The sequence below is a fragment of the Lineus longissimus genome, chromosome 2 (genome assembly GCF_910592395.1).
Source record: "Lineus longissimus chromosome 2, tnLinLong1.2, whole genome shotgun sequence".
Classification (NCBI taxonomy): domain Eukaryota; kingdom Metazoa; phylum Nemertea; class Pilidiophora; order Heteronemertea; family Lineidae; genus Lineus; species Lineus longissimus.
In genome coordinates, this window is record NC_088309.1 from 1,008,186 (window position 1) to 1,026,492 (window position 18,307).

Below are 18,307 nucleotides of genomic sequence, written 5' to 3' on the forward strand. Positions count from 1 at the left end.
CCCTTTCACTAATTCTGATTGGAAAATTCACGGTCCGACACTAATACTATTTTCTCCCAATGCATCCTCGAAAATAGCAGCTGCCGATTCGAACCATCCTCAGTAGAACTCGAACGCCCGGCATCAGTATGTGCTGCAGTTTTAAAAATTTGGGTGCGGGGTATGATAATGATAATAATGAAAATTTAGACATCTGTACATGGATGATTCGATAACAAGATAAGGAAGAAGAAAAAAAGGAGAAAAGTGCGGCAGACTCGCCGGGAGTCGAACCCGTGACCAGCCGATGTAGAGTCAGACACTCTAAGCGCTAAACCGTCAAGCTTTCATGCTGAAATAAGGATTTAATTCCCCTCTTATATGCGGTATGCAAACGAGCGCGCCGCAATTGTGACACGGACGCGCAGGTGGCAAAGTGATTAGCCGAAATAGTTCCGAGTAATCGTATATTTCGATAGTTGTACAGATTTTTCTCAACATATCGTATTTATATACCTCAGTGATATAAAAGATTATCTTTGCAGTTGATTTAACGTTTGAATGGCCTTTTTTGAAAGTTTTTAAAATCGAGGTCAGCAGGGTCAGAGTCAATCAAAAGAAATAGTTTTGAAAGTCTGTGGCAGGGTCAAAAGAAATAGTTGTTGGCGCCGATGATGTCAGTAATATGGCGGATTTCCGCCCCACCGGCCGTGAGATTTGCTCTCGTCACGTCATGAGCACATTGAACTGCTGGTCGAACCGTGCTGAATATGTACCGGCTACCGCTCTCTCCATCATCACCGACGATATGTGACGGTGCCGGTCGTGCGAGGTCGTTGTTTCAATGAAAAAGACGCACGCCACTGTCGTAGCGGTACCTGAGAAAACTTGCCTTTTCAGGCAGATTTGCGATGATCGAAACAATACATCTACCTCATAGACTTTCATGTATTCTCATATGACAAGCCAAGTGGACACATAACCTGAACTAACATGCAGCTATCGGGAAAACTTGGTGGCTACTGACTCTTGGAGTTGATTGGCGTTAGAAGTAGGAACTAGATGTAATTGGACCAACATTAAATATAGGCCAACGACCGTCGTACCCGCCCCTTTAACTATCCAGGCACCAGTGGTTTTCGATATCCTCCGCCTCTCGATATGACGAATGAGTATAAAAAGCCTGAAACTCAGGATACCCTTTCACTAATTCTAATTGGAAAATTCACGGTCCGACACTAATACTATTTTCTCCCAATGCATCCTCGAAAATAGCAGCTGCCGATTCGAACCATCCTCAGTAGAACTCGAACGCCCGGCATCAGTATGTGCTGCAGTTTTAAAAGTTTGGGTGCGGGGTATGATAATGATAATAATGAAAATTTAGACATCTGCACATGGATGATTCGATAACATGATAAGGAAGAAGAAAAAAAGGAGAAAAGTGCGGCAGACTCGCCGGGAGTCGAACCCGTGACCAGCCGATGTAGAGTCAGACACTCTAAGCGCTAAACCGTCAAGGCTTTCATGCTGAAATGAGGATTTAATTCCCCTCTTATATGCGGTATGCAAACGAGCGCGCCGCAATTGTGACACGGACGCGCAGGTGGCAAAGTGATTAGCCGAAATAGTTCCGAGTAATCGTATATTTCGATAGTTGTACAGATTTTTCTCAACATATCGTATTTATATACCTCAGTGATATAAAAGATTATCTTTGCAGTTGATTTAACGTTTGAATGGCCTTTTTTGAAAGTTTTTAAAATCGAGGTCAGCAGGGTCAGAGTCAATCAAAAGAAATAGTTTTGAAAGTCTGTGGCAGGGTCAAAAGAAATAGTTGTTGGCGCCGATGATGTCAGTAATATGGCGGATTTCCGCCCCACCGGCCGTGAGATTTGCTCTCGTCACGTCATGAGCACATTGAACTGCTGGTCGAACCGTGCTGAATATGTATCGGCTACCGCTCTCTCCATCATCACCGACGATATGTGACGGTGCCGGTCGTGCGAGGTCGTTGTTTCAATGAAAAAGACGCACGCCACTGTCGTAGCGGTACCTGAGAAAACTTGCCTTTTCAGGCAGATTTGCGATGATCGAAACAATACATCTACCTCATAGACTTTCATGTATTCTCATATGACAAGCCAAGTGGACACATAACCTGAACTAACATGCAGCTATCGGGAAAACTTGGTGGCTACTGACTCTTGGAGTTGATTGGCGTTAGAAGTAGGAACTAGATGTAATTGGACCAACATTAAATATAGGCCAACGACCGTCGTACCCGCCCCTTTAACTATCCAGGCACCAGTGGTTTTCGATATCCTCCGCCTCTCGATATGACGAATGAGTATAAAAAGCCTGAAACTCAGGATACCCTTTCACTAATTCTAATTGGAAAATTCACGGTCCGACACTAATACTATTTTCTCCCAATGCATCCTCGAAAATAGCAGCTGCCGATTCGAACCATCCTCAGTAGAACTCGAACGCCCGGCATCAGTATGTGCTGCAGTTTTAAAAGTTTGGGTGCGGGGTATGATAATGATAATAATGAAAATTTAGACATCTGCACATGGATGATTCGATAACATGATAAGGAAGAAGAAAAAAAGGAGAAAAGTGCGGCAGACTCGCCGGGAGTCGAACCCGTGACCAGCCGATGTAGAGTCAGACACTCTAAGCGCTAAACCGTCAAGGCTTTCATGCTGAAATGAGGATTTAATTCCCCTCTTATATGCGGTATGCAAACGAGCGCGCCGCAATTGTGACACGGACGCGCAGGTGGCAAAGTGATTAGCCGAAATAGTTCCGAGTAATCGTATATTTCGATAGTTGTACAGATTTTTCTCAACATATCGTATTTATATACCTCAGTGATATAAAAGATTATCTTTGCAGTTGATTTAACGTTTGAATGGCCTTTTTTGAAAGTTTTTAAAATCGAGGTCAGCAGGGTCAGAGTCAATCAAAAGAAATAGTTTTGAAAGTCTGTGGCAGGGTCAAAAGAAATAGTTGTTGGCGCCGATGATGTCAGTAATATGGCGGATTTCCGCCCCACCGGCCGTGAGATTTGCTCTCGTCACGTCATGAGCACATTGAACTGCTGGTCGAACCGTGCTGAATATGTATCGGCTACCGCTCTCTCCATCATCACCGACGATATGTGACGGTGCCGGTCGTGCGAGGTCGTTGTTTCAATGAAAAAGACGCACGCCACTGTCGTAGCGGTACCTGAGAAAACTTGCCTTTTCAGGCAGATTTGCGATGATCGAAACAATACATCTACCTCATAGACTTTCATGTATTCTCATATGACAAGCCAAGTGGACACATAACCTGAACTAACATGCAGCTATCGGGAAAACTTGGTGGCTACTGACTCTTGGAGTTGATTGGCGTTAGAAGTAGGAACTAGATGTAATTGGACCAACATTAAATATAGGCCAACGACCGTCGTACCCGCCCCTTTAACTATCCAGGCACCAGTGGTTTTCGATAACCTCCGCCTCTCGATATGACGAATGAGTATAAAAAGCCTGAAACTCAGGATACCCTTTCACTAATTCTGATTGGAAAATTCACGGTCCGACACTAATACTATTTTCTCCCAATGCATCCTCGAAAATAGCAGCTGCCGATTCGAACCATCCTCAGTAGAACTCGAACGCCCGGCATCAGTATTTGCTGCAGTTTTAAAAGTTTGGGTGCGGGGTATGATAATGATAATAATGAAAATTTAGACATCTGCACATGGATGATTCGATAACAAGATAAGGAAGAAGAAAAAAAGGAGAAAAGTGCGGCAGACTCGCCGGGAGTCGAACCCGTGACCAGCCGATGTAGAGTCAGACACTCTAAGCGCTAAACCGTCAAGGCTTTCATGCTGAAATGAGGATTTAATTCCCCTCTTATATGCGGTATGCAAACGAGCGCGCCGCAATTGTGACACGGACGCGCAGGTGGCAAAGTGATTAGCCGAAATAGTTCCGAGTAATCGTATATTTCGATAGTTGTACAGATTTTTCTCAACATATCGTATTTATATACCTCAGTGATATAAAAGATTATCTTTGCAGTTGATTTAACGTTTGAATGGCCTTTTTTGAAAGTTTTTAAAATCGAGGTCAGCAGGGTCAGAGTCAATCAAAAGAAATAGTTTTGAAAGTCTGTGGCAGGGTCAAAAGAAATAGTTGTTGGCGCCGATGATGTCAGTAATATGGCGGATTTCCGCCCCACCGGCCGTGAGATTTGCTCTCGTCACGTCATGAGCACATTGAACTGCTGGTCGAACCGTGCTGAATATGTACCGGCTACCGCTCTCTCCATCATCACCGACGATATGTGACGGTGCCGCTCGTGCGAGGTCGTTGTTTCAATGAAAAAGACGCACGCCACTGTCGTAGCGGTACCTGAGAAAACTTGCCTTTTCAGGCAGATTTGCGATGATCGAAACAATACATCTACCTCATAGACTTTCATGTATTCTCATATGACAAGCCAAGTGGACACATAACCTGAACTAACATGCAGCTATCGGGAAAACTTGGTGGCTACTGACTCTTGGAGTTGATTGGCGTTAGAAGTAGGAACTAGATGTAATTGGACCAACATTAAATATAGGCCAACGACCGTCGTACCCGCCCCTTTAACTATCCAGGCACCAGTGGTTTTCGATATCCTCCGCCTCTCGATATGACGAATGAGTATAAAAAGCCTGAAACTCAGGATACCCTTTCACTAATTCTAATTGGAAAATTCACGGTCCGACACTAATACTATTTTCTCCCAATGCATCCTCGAAAATAGCAGCTGCCGATTCGAACCATCCTCAGTAGAACTCGAACGCCCGGCATCAGTATGTGCTGCAGTTTTAAAAGTTTGGGTGCGGGGTATGATAATGATAATAATGAAAATTTAGACAACTGCACATGGATGATTCGATAACAAGATAAGGAAGAAGAAAAAAAGGAGAAAAGTGCGGCAGACTCGCCGGGAGTCGAACCCGTGACCAGCCGATGTAGAGTCAGACACTCTAAGCGCTAAACCGTCAAGGCTTTCAAGCTGAAATGAGGATTTAATTCCCCTCTTATATGCGGTATGCAAACGAGCGCGCCGCAATTGTGACACGGACGCGCAGGTGGCAAAGTGATTAGCCGAAATAGTTCCGAGTAATCGTATATTTCGATAGTTGTACAGATTTTTCTCAACATATCGTATTTATATACCTCAGTGATATAAAAGATTATCTTTGCAGTTGATTTAACGTTTGAATGGCCTTTTTTGAAAGTTTTTAAAAATCGAGGTCAGCAGGGTCAGAGTCAATCAAAAGAAATAGTTTTGAAAGTCTGTGGCAGGGTCAAAAGAAATAGTTGTTGGCGCCGATGATGTCAGTAATATGGCGGATTTCCGCCCCACCGGCCGTGAGATTTGCTCTCGTCACGTCATGAGCACATTGAACTGCTGGTCGAACCGTGCTGAATATGTACCGGCTACCGCTCTCTCCATCATCACCGACGATATGTGACGGTGCCGGTCGTGCGAGGTTGTTGTTTCAATGAAAAAGACGCACGCCACTGTCGTAGCGGTACCTGAGAAAACTTGCCTTTTCAGGCAGATTTGCGATGATCGAAACAATACATCTACCTCATAGACTTTCATGTATTCTCATATGACAAGCCAAGTGGACACATAACCTGAACTAACATGCAGCTATCGGGAAAACTTGGTGGCTACTGACTCTTGGAGTTGATTGGCGTTAGAAGTAGGAACTAGATGTAATTGGACCAACATTAAATATAGGCCAACGACCGTCGTACCCGCCCCTTTAACTATCCAGGCACCAGTGGTTTTCGATATCCTCCGCCTCTCGATATGACGAATGAGTATAAAAAGCCTGAAACTCAGGATACCCTTTCACTAATTCTGATTGGAAAATTCACGGTCCGACACTAATACTATTTTCTCCCAATGCATCCTCGAAAATAGCAGCTGCCGATTCGAACCATCCTCAGTAGAACTCGAACGCCCGGCATCAGTATGTGCTGCAGTTTTAAAAGTTTGGGTGCGGGGTATGATAATGATAATAATGAAAATTTAGACATCTGTACATGGATGATTCGATAACAAGATAAGGAAGAAGAAAAAAAGGAGAAAAGTGCGGCAGACTCGCCGGGAGTCGAACCCGTGACCAGCCGATGTAGAGTCAGACACTCTAAGCGCTAAACCGTCAAGGCTTTCATGCTGAAATGAGGATTTAATTCCCCTCTTATATGCGGTATGCAAACGAGCGCGCCGCAATTGTGACACGGACGCGCAGGTGGCAAAGTGATTAGCCGAAATAGTTCCGAGTAATCGTATATTTCGATAGTTGTACAGATTTTTCTCAACATATCGTATTTATATACCTCAGTGATATAAAAGATTATCTTTGCAGTTGATTTAACGTTTGAATGGCCTTTTTTGAAAGTTTTTAAAAATCGAGGTCAGCAGGGTCAGAGTCAATCAAAAGAAATAGTTTTGAAAGTCTGTGGCAGGGTCAAAAGAAATAGTTGTTGGCGCCGATGATGTCAGTAATATGGCGGATTTCCGCCCCACCGGCCGTGAGATTTGCTCTCGTCACGTCATGAGCACATTGAACTGCTGGTCGAACCGTGCTGAATATGTACCGGCTACCGCTCTCTCCATCATCACCGACGATATGTGACGGTGCCGGTCGTGCGAGGTCGTTGTTTCAATTAAAAAGACGCACGCCACTGTCGTAGCGGTACCGGAGAAAACTTGCCTTTTCAGGCAGATTTGCGATGATCGAAACAATACATCTACCTCATAGACTTTCATGTATTCTCATATGACAAGCCAAGTGGACACATAACCTGAACTAACATGCAGCTATCGGGAAAACTTGGTGGCTACTGACTCTTGGAGTTGATTGGCGTTAGAAGTAGGAACTAGATGTAATTGGACCAACATTAAATATAGGCCAACGACCGTCGTACCCGCCCCTTTAACTATCCAGGCACCAGTGGTTTTCGATATCCTCCGCCTCTCGATATGACGAATGAGTATAAAAAGCCTGAAACTCAGGATACCCTTTCACTAATTCTGATTGGAAAATTCACGGTCCGACACTAATACTATTTTCTCCCAATGCATCCTCGAAAATAGCAGCTGCCGATTCGAACCATCCTCAGTAGAACTCGAACGCCCGGCATCAGTATGTGCTGCAGTTTTAAAAGTTTGGGTGCGGGGTATGATAATGATAATAATGAAAATTTAGACATCTGTACATGGATGATTCGATAACAAGATAAGGAAGAAGAAAAAAAGGAGAAAAGTGCGGCAGACTCGCCGGGAGTCGAACCCGTGACCAGCCGATGTAGAGTCAGACACTCTAAGCGCTAAACCGTCAAGGCTTTCATGCTGAAATGAGGATTTAATTCCCCTCTTATATGCGGTATGCAAACGAGCGCGCCGCAATTGTGACACGGACGCGCAGGTGGCAAAGTGATTAGCCGAAATAGTTCCGAGTAATCGTATATTTCGATAGTTGTACAGATTTTTCTCAACATATCGTATTTATATACCTCAGTGATATAAAAGATTATCTTTGCAGTTGATTTAACGTTTGAATGGCCTTTTTTGAAAGTTTTTAAAAATCGAGGTCAGCAGGGTCAGAGTCAATCAAAAGAAATAGTTTTGAAAGTCTGTGGCAGGGTCAAAAGAAATAGTTGTTGGCGCCGATGATGTCAGTAATATGGCGGATTTCCGCCCCACCGGCCGTGAGATTTGCTCTCGTCACGTCATGAGCACATTGAACTGCTGGTCGAACCGTGCTGAATATGTACCGGCTACCGCTCTCTCCATCATCACCGACGATATGTGACGGTGCCGGTCGTGCGAGGTCGTTGTTTCAATTAAAAAGACGCACGCCACTGTCGTACTGGTACCTGAGAAAACTTGCCTTTTCAGGCAGATTTGCGATGATCGAAACAATTCATCTACCTCATAGACTTTCATGTATTCTCACATGACAAGCCAAGTGGACACATAACCTGAACTAACATGCAGCTATCGGGAAAACTTGGTGGCTACTGACTCTTGGAGTTGATTGGCGTTAGAAGTAGGAACTAGATGTAATTGGACCAACATTAAATATAGGCCAACGACCGTCGTACCCGCCCCTTTAACTATCCAGGCACCAGTGGTTTTCGATATCCTCCGCCTCTCGATATGACGAATGAGTATAAAAAGCCTGAAACTCAGGATACCCTTTCACTAATTCTGATTGGAAAATTCACGGTCCGACACTAATACTATTTTCTCCCAATGCATCCTCGAAAATAGCAGCTGCCGATTCGAACCATCCTCAGTAGAACTCGAACGCCCGGCATCAGTATGTGCTGCAGTTTTAAAAGTTTGGGTGCGGGGTATGATAATGATAATAATGAAAATTTAGACATCTGTACATGGATGATTCGATAACAAGATAAGGAAGAAGAAAAAAAGGAGAAAAGTGCGGCAGACTCGCCGGGAGTCGAACCCGTGACCAGCCGATGTAGAGTCAGACACTCTAAGCGCTAAACCGTCAAGGCTTTCATGCTGAAATGAGGATTTAATTCCCCTCTTATATGCGGTATGCAAACGAGCGCGCCGCAATTGTGACACGGACGCGCAGGTGGCAAAGTGATTAGCCGAAATAGTTCCGAGTAATCGTATATTTCGATAGTTGTACAGATTTTTCTCAACATATCGTATTTATATACCTCAGTGATATAAAAGATTATCTTTGCAGTTGATTTAACGTTTGAATGGCCTTTTTTGAAAGTTTTTAAAAATCGAGGTCAGCAGGGTCAGAGTCAATCAAAAGAAATAGTTTTGAAAGTCTGTGGCAGGGTCAAAAGAAATAGTTGTTGGCGCCGATGATGTCAGTAATATGGCGGATTTCCGCCCCACCGGCCGTGAGATTTGCTCTCGTCACGTCATGAGCACATTGAACTGCTGGTCGAACCGTGCTGAATATGTACCGGCTACCGCTCTCTCCATCATCACCGACGATATGTGACGGTGCCGGTCGTGCGAGGTCGTTGTTTCAATTAAAAAGACGCACGCCACTGTCGTAGCGGTACCGGAGAAAACTTGCCTTTTCAGGCAGATTTGCGATGATCGAAACAATACATCTACCTCATAGACTTTCATGTATTCTCATATGACAAGCCAAGTGGACACATAACCTGAACTAACATGCAGCTATCGGGAAAACTTGGTGGCTACTGACTCTTGGAGTTGATTGGCGTTAGAAGTAGGAACTAGATGTAATTGGACCAACATTAAATATAGGCCAACGACCGTCGTACCCGCCCCTTTAACTATCCAGGCACCAGTGGTTTTCGATATCCTCCGCCTCTCGATATGACGAATGAGTATATAAAGCCTGAAACTCAGGATACCCTTTCACTAATTCTGATTGGAAAATTCACGGTCCGACACTAATACTATTTTCTCCCAATGCATCCTCGAAAATAGCAGCTGCCGATTCGAACCATCCTCAGTAGAACTCGAACGCCCGGCATCAGTATGTGCTGCAGTTTTAAAAGTTTGGGTGCGGGGTATGATAATGATAATAATGAAAATTTAGACATCTGTACATGGATGATTCGATAACAAGATAAGGAAGAAGAAAAAAAGGAGAAAAGTGCGGCAGACTCGCCGGGAGTCGAACCCGTGACCAGCCGATGTAGAGTCAGACACTCTAAGCGCTAAACCGTCAAGGCTTTCATGCTGAAATGAGGATTTAATTCCCCTCTTATATGCGGTATGCAAACGAGCGCGCCGCAATTGTGACACGGACGCGCAGGTGGCAAAGTGATTAGCCGAAATAGTTCCGAGTAATCGTATATTTCGATAGTTGTACAGATTTTTCTCAACATATCGTATTTATATACCTCAGTGATATAAAAGATTATCTTTGCAGTTGATTTAACGTTTGAATGGCCTTTTTTGAAAGTTTTTAAAAATCGAGGTCAGCAGGGTCAGAGTCAATCAAAAGAAATAGTTTTGAAAGTCTGTGGCAGGGTCAAAAGAAATAGTTGTTGGCGCCGATGATGTCAGTAATATGGCGGATTTCCGCCCCACCGGCCGTGAGATTTGCTCTCGTCACGTCATGAGCACATTGAACTGCTGGTCGAACCGTGCTGAATATGTACCGGCTACCGCTCTCTCCATCATCACCGACGATATGTGACGGTGCCGGTCGTGCGAGGTCGTTGTTTCAATGAAAAAGACGCACGCCACTGTCGTACCGGTACCTGAGAAAACTTGCCTTTTCAGGCAGATTTGCGATGATCGAAACAATACATCTACCTCATAGACTTTCATGTATTCTCATATGACAAGCCAAGTGGACACATAACCTGAACTAACATGCAGCTATCGGGAAAACTTGGTGGCTACTGACTCTGGGAGTTGATTGGCGTTAGAAGTAGGAACTAGATGTAATTGGACCAACATTAAATATAGGCCAACGACCGTCGTACCCGCCCCTTTAACTATCCAGGCACCAGTGGTTTTCGATATCCTCCGCCTCTCGATATGACGAATGAGTATATAAAGCCTGAAACTCAGGATACCCTTTCACTAATTCTGATTGGAAAATTCACGGTCCGACACTAATACTATTTTCTCCCAATGCATCCTCGAAAATAGCAGCTGCCGATTCGAACCATCCTCAGTAGAACTCGAACGCCCGGCATCAGTATGTGCTGCAGTTTTAAAAGTTTGGGTGCGGGGTATGATAATGATAATAATGAAAATTTAGACATCTGTACATGGATGATTCGATAACAAGATAAGGAAGAAGAAAAAAAGGAGAAAAGTGCGGCAGACTCGCCGCGAGTCGAACCCGTGACCAGCCGATGTAGAGTCAGACACTCTAAGCGCTAAACCGTCAAGGCTTTCATGCTGAAATGAGGATTTAATTCCCCTCTTATATGCGGTATGCAAACGAGCGCGCCGCAATTGTGACACGGACGCGCAGGTGGCAAAGTGATTAGCCGAAATAGTTCCGAGTAATCGTATATTTCGATAGTTGTACAGATTTTTCTCAACATATCGTATTTATATACCTCAGTGATATAAAAGATTATCTTTGCAGTTGATTTAACGTTTGAATGGCCTTTTTTGAAAGTTTTTAAAAATCGAGGTCAGCAGGGTCAGAGTCAATCAAAAGAAATAGTTTTGAAAGTCTGTGGCAGGGTCAAAAGAAATAGTTGTTGGCGCCGATGATGTCAGTAATATGGCGGATTTCCGCCCCACCGGCCGTGAGATTTGCTCTCGTCACGTCATGAGCACATTGAACTGCTGGTCGAACCGTGCTGAATATGTACCGGCTACCGCTCTCTCCATCATCACCGACGATATGTGACGGTGCCGGTCGTGCGAGGTCGTTGTTTCAATGAAAAAGACGCACGCCACTGTCGTACTGGTACCTGAGAAAACTTGCCTTTTCAGGCAGATTTGCGATGATCGAAACAATTCATCTACCTCATAGACTTTCATGTATTCTCACATGACAAGCCAAGTGGACACATAACCTGAACTAACATGCAGCTATCGGGAAAACTTGGTGGCTACTGACTCTTGGAGTTGATTGGCGTTAGAAGTAGGAACTAGATGTAATTGGACCAACATTAAATATAGGCCAACGACCGTCGTACCCGCCCCTTTAACTATCCAGGCACCAGTGGTTTTCGATATCCTCCGCCTCTCGATATGACGAATGAGTATAAAAAGCCTGAAACTCAGGATACCCTTTCACTAATTCTGATTGGAAAATTCACGGTCCTACACTAATACTATTTTCTCCCAATGCATCCTCGAAAATAGCAGCTGCCGATTCGAACCATCCTCAGTAGAACTCGAACGCCCGGCATCAGTATGTGCTGCAGTTTTAAAAGTTTGGGTGCGGGGTATGATAATGATAATAATGAAAATTTAGACATCTGTACATGGATGATTCGATAACAAGATAAGGAAGAAGAAAAAAAGGAGAAAAGTGCGGCAGACTCGCCGGGAGTCGAACCCGTGACCAGCCGATGTAGAGTCAGACACTCTAAGCGCTAAACCGTCAAGGCTTTCATGCTGAAATGAGGATTTAATTCCCCTCTTATATGCGGTATGCAAACGAGCGCGCCGCAATTGTGACACGGACGCGCAGGTGGCAAAGTGATTAGCCGAAATAGTTCCGAGTAATCGTATATTTCGATAGTTGTACAGATTTTTCTCAACATATCGTATTTATATACCTCAGTGATATAAAAGATTATCTTTGCAGTTGATTTAACGTTTGAATGGCCTTTTTTGAAAGTTTTTAAAAATCGAGGTCAGCAGGGTCAGAGTCAATCAAAAGAAATAGTTTTGAAAGTCTGTGGCAGGGTCAAAAGAAATAGTTGTTGGCGCCGATGATGTCAGTAATATGGCGGATTTCCGCCCCACCGGCCGTGAGATTTGCTCTCGTCACGTCATGAGCACATTGAACTGCTGGTCGAACCGTGCTGAATATGTACCGGCTACCGCTCTCTCCATCATCACCGACGATATGTGACGGTGCCGGTCGTGCGAGGTCGTTGTTTCAATGAAAAAGACGCACGCCACTGTCGTACTGGTACCTGAGAAAACTTGCCTTTTCAGGCAGATTTGCGATAATCGAAACAATTCATCTACCTCATAGACTTTCATGTATTCTCACATGACAAGCCAAGTGGACACATAACCTGAACTAACATGCAGCTATCGGGAAAACTTGGTGGCTACTGACTCTTGGAGTTGATTGGCGTTAGAAGTAGGAACTAGATGTAATTGGACCAACATTAAATATAGGCCAACGACCGTCGTACCCGCCCCTTTAACTATCCAGGCACCAGTGGTTTTCGATATCCTCCGCCTCTCGATATGACGAATGAGTATAAAAAGCCTGAAACTCACGATACCCTTTCACTAATTCTGATTGGAAAATTCACGGTCCGACACTAATACTATTTTCTCCCAATGCATCCTCGAAAATAGCAGCTGCCGATTCGAACCATCCTCAGTAGAACTCGAACGCCCGGCATCAGTATGTGCTGCAGTTTTAAAAGTTTGGGTGCGGGGTATGATAATGATAATAATGAAAATTTAGACATCTGTACATGGATGATTCGATAACAAGATAAGGAAGAAGAAAAAAAGGAGAAAAGTGCGGCAGACTCGCCGGGAGTCGAACCCGTGACCAGCCGATGTAGAGTCAGACACTCTAAGCGCTAAACCGTCAAGGCTTTCATGCTGAAATGAGGATTTAATTCCCCTCTTATATGCGGTATGCAAACGAGCGCGCCGCAATTGTGACACGGACGCGCAGGTGGCAAAGTGATTAGCCGAAATAGTTCCGAGTAATCGTATATTTCGATAGTTGTACAGATTTTTCTCAACATATCGTATTTATATACCTCAGTGATATAAAAGATTATCTTTGCAGTTGATTTAACGTTTGAATGGCCTTTTTTGAAAGTTTTTAAAAATCGAGGTCAGCAGGGTCAGAGTCAATCAAAAGAAATAGTTTTGAAAGTCTGTGGCAGGGTCAAAAGAAATAGTTGTTGGCGCCGATGATGTCAGTAATATGGCGGATTTCCGCCCCACCGGCCGTGAGATTTGCTCTCGTCACGTCATGAGCACATTGAACTGCTGGTCGAACCGTGCTGAATATGTACCGGCTACCGCTCTCTCCATCATCACCGACGATATGTGACGGTGCCGGTCGTGCGAGGTCGTTGTTTCAATTAAAAAGACGCACGCCACTGTCGTAGCGGTACCGGAGAAAACTTGCCTTTTCAGGCAGATTTGCGATGATCGAAACAATACATCTACCTCATAGACTTTCATGTATTCTCATATGACAAGCCAAGTGGACACATAACCTGAACTAACATGCAGCTATCGGGAAAACTTGGTGGCTACTGACTCTTGGAGTTGATTGGCGTTAGAAGTAGGAACTAGATGTAATTGGACCAACATTAAATATAGGCCAACGACCGTCGTACCCGCCCCTTTAACTATCCAGGCACCAGTGGTTTTCGATATCCTCCGCCTCTCGATATGACGAATGAGTATAAAAAGCCTGAAACTCAGGATACCCTTTCACTAATTCTGATTGGAAAATTCACGGTCCGACACTAATACTATTTTCTCCCAATGCATCCTCGAAAATAGCAGCTGCCGATTCGAACCATCCTCAGTAGAACTCGAACGCCCGGCATCAGTATGTGCTGCAGTTTTAAAAGTTTGGGTGCGGGGTATGATAATGATAATAATGAAAATTTAGACATCTGTACATGGATGATTCGATAACAAGATAAGGAAGAAGAAAAAAAAGGAGAAAAGTGCGGCAGACTCGCCGCGAGTCGAACCCGTGACCAGCCGATGTAGAGTCAGACACTCTAAGCGCTAAACCGTCAAGGCTTTCATGCTGAAATGAGGATTTAATTCCCCTCTTATATGCGGTATGCAAACGAGCGCGCCGCAATTGTGACACGGACGCGCAGGTGGCAAAGTGATTAGCCGAAATAGTTCCGAGTAATCGTATATTTCGATAGTTGTACAGATTTTTCTCAACATATCGTATTTATATACCTCAGTGATATAAAAGATTATCTTTGCAGTTGATTTAACGTTTGAATGGCCTTTTTTGAAAGTTTTTAAAAATCGAGGTCAGCAGGGTCAGAGTCAATCAAAAGAAATAGTTTTGAAAGTCTGTGGCAGGGTCAAAAGAAATAGTTGTTGGCGCCGATGATGTCAGTAATATGGCGGATTTCCGCCCCACCGGCCGTGAGATTTGCTCTCGTCACGTCATGAGCACATTGAACTGCTGGTCGAGCCGTGCTGAATATGTACCGGCTACCGCTCTCTCCATCATCACCGACGATATGTGACGGTGCCGGTCGTGCGAGGTCGTTGTTTCAATGAAAAAGACGCACGCCACTGTCGTAGCGGTACCTGAGAAAACTTGCCTTTTCAGGCAGATTTGCGATGATCGAAACAATACATCTACCTCATAGACTTTCATGTATTCTCATATGACAAGCCAAGTGGACACATAACCTGAACTAACATGCAGCTATCGGGAAAACTTGGTGGCTACTGACTCTTGGAGTTGATTGGCGTTAGAAGTAGGAACTAGATGTAATTGGACCAACATTAAATATAGGCCAACGACCGTCGTACCCGCCCCTTTAACTATCCAGGCACCAGTGGTTTTCGATATCCTCCGCCTCTCGATATGACGAATGAGTATATAAAGCCTGAAACTCAGGATACCCTTTCACTAATTCTGATTGGAAAATTCACGGTCCGACACTAATACTATTTTCTCCCAATGCATCCTCGAAAATAGCAGCTGCCGATTCGAACCATCCTCAGTAGAACTCGAACGCCCGGCATCAGTATGTGCTGCAGTTTTAAAAGTTTGGGTGCGGGGTATGATAATGATAATAATGAAAATTTAGACATCTGTACATGGATGATTCGATAACAAGATAAGGAAGAAGAAAAAAAGGAGAAAAGTGCGGCAGACTCGCCGGGAGTCGAACCCGTGACCAGCCGATGTAGAGTCAGACACTCTAAGCGCTAAACCGTCAAGGCTTTCATGCTGAAATGAGGATTTAATTCCCCTCTTATATGCGGTATGCAAACGAGCGCGCCGCAATTGTGACACGGACGCGCAGGTGGCAAAGTGATTAGCCGAAATAGTTCCGAGTAATCGTATATTTCGATAGTTGTACAGATTTTTCTCAACATATCGTATTTATATACCTCAGTGATATAAAATATTATCTTTGCAGTTGATTTAACGTTTGAATGGCCTTTTTTGAAAGTTTTTAAAAATCGAGGTCAGCAGGGTCAGAATCAATCAAAAGAAATAGTTTTGAAAGTCTGTGGCAGGGTCAAAAGAAATAGTTGTTGGCGCCGATGATGTCAGTAATATGGCGGATTTCCGCCCCACCGGCCGTGAGATTTGCTCTCGTCACGTCATGAGCACATTGAACTGCTGGTCGAACCGTGCTGAATATGTACCGGCTACCGCTCTCTCCATCATCACCGACGATATGTGACGGTGCCGGTCGTGCGAGGTCGTTGTTTCAATGAAAAAGACGCACGCCACTGTCGTACTGGTACCTGAGAAAACTTGCCTTTTCAGGCAGATTTGCGATGATCGAAACAATTCATCTACCTCATAGACTTTCATGTATTCTCACATGACAAGCCAAGTGGACACATAACCTGAACTAACATGCAGCTATCGGGAAAACTTGGTGGCTACTGACTCTTGGAGTTGATTGGCGTTAGAAGTAGGAACTAGATGTAATTGGACCAACATTAAATATAGGCCAACGACCGTCGTACCCGCCCCTTTAACTATCCAGGCACCAGTGGTTTTCGATATCCTCCGCCTCTCGATATGACGAATGAGTATAAAAAGCCTGAAACTCAGGATACCCTTTCACTAATTCTGATTGGAAAATTCACGGTCCGACACTAATACTATTTTCTCCCAATGCATCCTCGAAAATAGCAGCTGCCGATTCGAACCATCCTCAGTAGAACTCGAACGCCCGGCATCAGTATGTGCTGCAGTTTTAAAAGTTTGGGTGCGGGGTATGATAATGATAATAATGAAAATTTAGACATCTGCACATGGATGATTCGATAACAAGATAAGGAAGAAGAAAAAAAGGAGAAAAGTGCGGCAGACTCGCCGGGAGTCGAACCCGTGACCAGCCGATGTAGAGTCAGACACTCTAAGCGCTAAACCGTCAAGGCTTTCATGCTGAAATGAGGATTTAATTCCCCTCTTATATGCGGTATGCAAACGAGCGCGCCGCAATTGTGACACGGACGCGCAGGTGGCAAAGTGATTAGACGAAATAGTTCCGAGTAATCGTATATTTCGATAGTTGTACAGATTTTTCTCAACATATCGTATTTATATACCTCAGTGATATAAAATATTATCTTTGCAGTTGATTTAACGTTTGAATGGCCTTTTTTGAAAGTTTTTAAAAATCGAGGTCAGCAGGGTCAGAGTCAATCAAAAGAAATAGTTTTGAAAGTCTGTGGCAGGGTCAAAAGAAATAGTTGTTGGCGCCGATGATGTCAGTAATATGGCGGATTTCCGCCCCACCGGCCGTGAGATTTGCTCTCGTCACGTCATGAGCACATTGAACTGCTGGTCGAACCGTGCTGAATATGTACCGGCTACCGCTCTCTCCATCATCACCGACGATATGTGACGGTGCCGGTCGTGCGAGGTCGTTGTTTCAATGAAAAAGACGCACGCCACTGTCGTACCGGTACCTGAGAAAACTTGCCTTTTCAGGCAGATTTGCGATGATCGAAACAATACATCTACCTCATAGACTTTCATGTATTCTCATATGACAAGCCAAGTGGACACATAACCTGAACTAACATGCAGCTATCGGGAAAACTTGGTGGCTACTGACTCTTGGAGTTGATTGGCGTTAGAAGTAGGAACTAGATGTAATTGGACCAACATTAAATATAGGCCAACGACCGTCGTACCCGCCCCTTTAACTATCCAGGCACCAGTGGTTTTCGATATCCTCCGCCTCTCGATATGACGAATGAGTATAAAAAGCCTGAAACTCACGATACCCTTTCACTAATTCTGATTGGAAAATTCACGGTCCGACACTAATACTATTTTCTCCCAATGCATCCTCGAAAATAGCAGCTGCCGATTCGAACCATCCTCAGTAGAACTCGAACGCCCGGCATCAGTATGTGCTGCAGTTTTAAAAGTTTGGGTGCGGGGTATGATAATGATAATAATGAAAATTTAGACATCTGTACATGGATGATTCGATAACAAGATAAGGAAGAAGAAAAAAAGGAGAAAAGTGCGGCAGACTCGCCGGGAGTCGAACCCGTGACCAGCCGATGTAGAGTCAGACACTCTAAGCGCTAAACCGTCAAGGCTTTCATGCTGAAATGAGGATTTAATTCCCCTCTTATATGCGGTATGCAAACGAGCGCGCCGCAATTGTGACACGGACGCGCAGGTGGCAAAGTGATTAGCCGAAATAGTTCCGAGTAATCGTATATTTCGATAGTTGTACAGATTTTTCTCAACATATCGTATTTATATACCTCAGTGATATAAAATATTATCTTTGCAGTTGATTTAACGTTTGAATGGCCTTTTTTGAAAGTTTTTAAAAATCGAGGTCAGCAGGGTCAGAGTCAATCAAAAGAAATAGTTTTGAAAGTCTGTGGCAGG